The sequence below is a fragment of the Musca autumnalis genome, unplaced genomic scaffold (assembly GCF_047663935.1).
Source record: "Musca autumnalis isolate F117 unplaced genomic scaffold, ASM4766393v1 scaffold_3, whole genome shotgun sequence".
Taxonomy (NCBI): domain Eukaryota; kingdom Metazoa; phylum Arthropoda; class Insecta; order Diptera; family Muscidae; genus Musca; species Musca autumnalis.
The window spans coordinates 15,062,723-15,066,704 of NW_027411866.1; the positions used below are offsets into that span (position 1 = coordinate 15,062,723).

At 32.7% G+C, this 3,982-nt stretch overlaps 1 long non-coding RNA gene across 1 annotated transcript; it reads right to left on the bottom strand.

The window, feature by feature from the left end:
• Window positions 1-686: 686 nt before the first annotated feature.
• Window positions 687-1,323, bottom strand: LOC141398977 (uncharacterized). Its single transcript, XR_012411740.1, has 3 exons — window positions 1,097-1,323; window positions 949-1,039; window positions 687-891 (listed from the first exon to the last, which is right to left on the bottom strand). It is a non-coding gene; the product is annotated as an uncharacterized lncRNA (long non-coding RNA).
• Between the last annotated feature and the right edge of the window lie 2,659 nt (window positions 1,324-3,982).

Genomic DNA, 3,982 nt, shown 5'->3' on the forward strand with positions numbered 1-3,982 from the left:
ATCATCATTAGAATGTACCAGGTTTCTCAAAGAGCCTCCATTGGGTACATAATTACGGAAGCTACCTATGCGCATATTCCATCCGAAATATTTTGAACTTCTAAAATGTGCCATTCCATGTGTCAAATGCAAACGAAGTTAAATAAAGGAGAATCTACCATGAAAAACATTTTTTAAAAAATTTTCCACATTATTGAGCTAATATGTGTCGGCGTGCATTCATTGATATATCGTCATCATAAATGCCCAATGTCGTAACAAAATAATAATTTCACAGGAGAAGCAAAAAACGTTTTAAAATGAAAAGCTGTTTTATAGAATATTCATCTTATGAAGGCGAGTCTATGGGATATTATCGATCAGATACGAATGGGAGTAAGTAATGAAACCAAATTTTAATTTTTTGGAGATACGTCTTCGGGCATTTAAGGACGATATGTGGTATGTTGAACACGTGAATCCCATAAAAACGTAATTTCTTAACATAAAATTTCAATATAAATGATTTTTTTTGTTGATTCAGGGCTGAGGTCATGGCATAATAATTAATTATATTGCTAATAAGTAATTATATTTCAGTAACAACGGTTCGTTCTTTTTTACTTGTTAAAGTAGCGGAATAGTAATAAAACACTTTACTAATTTTATATACACACTAATTTCATTTTACTGTTAATTTAATTTTTTATTATTAATTTTTTATATACATACAATATTACTTTAATCTAATCGGTATAATCAAACTTAATTAAAATGTTGTGTAAAATTGTATTTTATGAAACTCAAAATGTTAAAAAATATTGGCAATTAACTTGCTCTGTATGTGTACCACATTCAGCAAACTTTTACGATTCCATAGTTTTATTTCCGTTTACATTTGGCAATAGTAACCTGCGTAAAAGAAATATGCAGTAAACACATAATATGGATTATTTATGTAAGACTGACTATCTTTTTCTCCTCGTCTGTATTTGTTTCCATTGCCTCACAATATTCTTCAATGGATTTGGAATGGAATGCAATATTTACATCTGTGGAACTGAATAAAATACATGTTACATAAATTTTCAATTCTAAATTACATAGAGTTGCTTACCATTCCATAGTCGAATGCACAACAAATGGTTCTGCACTTGGCATGAGCTTCCATTTTTCCTACTCTTCTCGTATCCTCCGGTAAAAGGTGATCCCAGCATATACAGTCATTCTTCTTGAAATCCTTTCCACACATTTTAGCCCAGTCACGCCTTCTATGTGGATCTAACGGAATGTCTTTGTCCTTCGTTTCTATTTTATCGCACAATACGCACTTTCTCATTTAAATTTCTCTTCTCACTATGAGATATTACGCATTACTTATGAAAATATATGTATTTCTTTGTACTTACCGATGTACTATATGCTAATATCAAATTCAATTTTTTATATTTCTAGTTTCCAATGTGTTTGTTTGTGGATGATTTATTTTAAAGTTTTCAATACAACGGTTGACAAAAAAGTATACACAATGAAAAACAATGACAAAACGTCATATACATTTTGACACTAGTATTACGTGTCAATCTAATCAGCTGGGACTTGCGTTTACCTGTAATAATTGTACCATGACACAGACTTAGCACAATTTGTCAACAATAGGTGTGTTCGTTTACTCAGTAGTCACACGCGCAAAATTTGCGACGAAACTTTCCCATTATTTTGGCGTTCATAGATCGAGTTCCCCAATACAGCATTTTCATAAAATTACTTTAGTATGGAACTCGATCTGTGAACGCCAAAATAAGGGGAAAGATTCGTCGCAAATTTTGCGCGTGTGACTACTGAGTAACTCACAATTTGTACAAATTTATACAAGTCCAGTAACTGCTTGTAATCGACTAACTAGGCGTTTACACCAGACAAATTGTTTTCAAATACAACTCTGATTTACTAACACATATGGCCTGTTCCCGTATTTTATAAAGAGGTAAAAGTCGTAAACGATTTTCATATAAATTTTGTGTTCGAGAACGCAAAATGTGTAAAAGTGGTAAAAATTGTAAAAACTTTTTAGATCTGGAACAGAGCTATACATACATTTGTCGTCTGTGTCCCAGCTGTCCATCATTTTTTCACAGACAGTCGGGATAAGGTGTTGTTTACACTATCCATCAATGTAGTATTAGATGTAAATAAAAAAAAATAGATAAAAAAATATTTCAGCATGAGCCAGGCTGGGATTCGAACCTGGGTCTCCGACAACTGAGTGTCAAGGTTGCCGTCGTCTTAGCGTTCTAAGCCACCATCGACTTGTCAAAACCTTAGTAGACAATAATTTACGATCAAGTCAAAAATAAAATCTTCTGATATAGAAGAGCAATTACTAATCATGTAGGAATAAATCTTACCATAGTATTTGTGAACATTGAAGAATCCCAACATACCAAAAAAGCTTGAGAATTATATTATAATAAGCTTACCAACATAAGCCTTAAGCTTATAAAAGACTTGAGAAATCAGTTGTTAAAAGCTTATGTCATAATTGTAGAAAAATCTCATCTCATCTGGATTTCGTTTGACGTTTAACCTATGGATTTGACAGTTGAAATCAAGTGGATTTCGTAAATGTAAACTTAGCATTAAGTTGCGAACATTTTTTCGGTAATTCACGAGACGGAAAATTTTAATGGAGTGGAGTTGGAGTGTACAGAACATTTGCCGTTGGAGTACATCTTTTCTTATGAATTCACTTATGTATTTTACAAGAGAGAGCGCAGCTAGGATGCACTCCATTTTGCTTCCATAGCACACAGCTAGGATGCCCTCCATTTTCGACCCATATCACAACTTTTGATGTAGTGTTTTGGAGACACTCTTCGGATTGCATTTTTAATCAGTCCAAAGATGCAATTAATATGCAAGCCATTGCGAAATATCCCAAAATAAATAAAATGCATTTATTATTTGTGTAAAACAAGAACACAAAGAACTTTATTAAACCATGTTTATATTATAGCCTTTTGCAGGGTTAACCTTCTTTATGAGGATTTGTTTGATGTATATGTAATGGAATTGACATTTAAAACCCAGTGGGTTTGTTAAATCCGGTTATATATAAACGTACTATTATATAAACACAAATTAAAAAAATGTTTCCATTAAATTCAATCACATTTGAGCTTACTACCCCGTTCTCGATTTAATCCAAGCTCATCTGATTTTCTTTCATCATCCTAAAGTTGTTTTATGTTGCCTTCCCATCACTTGTTCAACTTTCGACATGGACTCCAACTCCACTCCATTAAAAATTTCCGTCTCGTGAATTACCGAAAAAATTTTCGCAACTTAAGTTGTTTATCTTTTGAAGAAATGTGTAGGGATCAACCAACTGTTTTTTCTGTAGGGATCTCTACAGCAACTGTTATAAAATGTATCGAACGGAGTGCATTCTTCATAACTCTGTTGGACTATATCGAAAGATGTTGTGAAATCATAACTCCAATTGCACAACTTCCAAATTTTTTTTGCTGGGTTGTCAAAATGCGTTACTTTGAATAAAATTACATGCAAAAGGTAAACAAGCAATTCACAGTAATGCGTTATTTTGACGTTTGGTGTGGTAAATGGCCCGATTATTGTTATCGATGTAACACCTTCTTATTCCATCATGGTTTCTTTTCAAGTTTCGTTAGTGTGTGGACACGTTAACGTGAAATATACGATTTTTTTGCGTGTCCTCTTTATTTTACCATTCGCGTTTGTTGTGTTTCTCATACCAATAAAAACAAAACAAACATATGGCCTGTTCCCGTAATTTATAAAGTGGTAAAAGTCGTAAACGATTATATAAATTTTGTGTACGGGAACGCAAAATGTGTAAAAGTGGTAAAAATTGTAAAAACTTTTTAGTTCTGGAACAGAGCTATAAATAAACTAAAAAACAACACAAAATAATTAATATTAATACAGTTGAACCTGGATTATCCGGGAACCTCCATTGTCC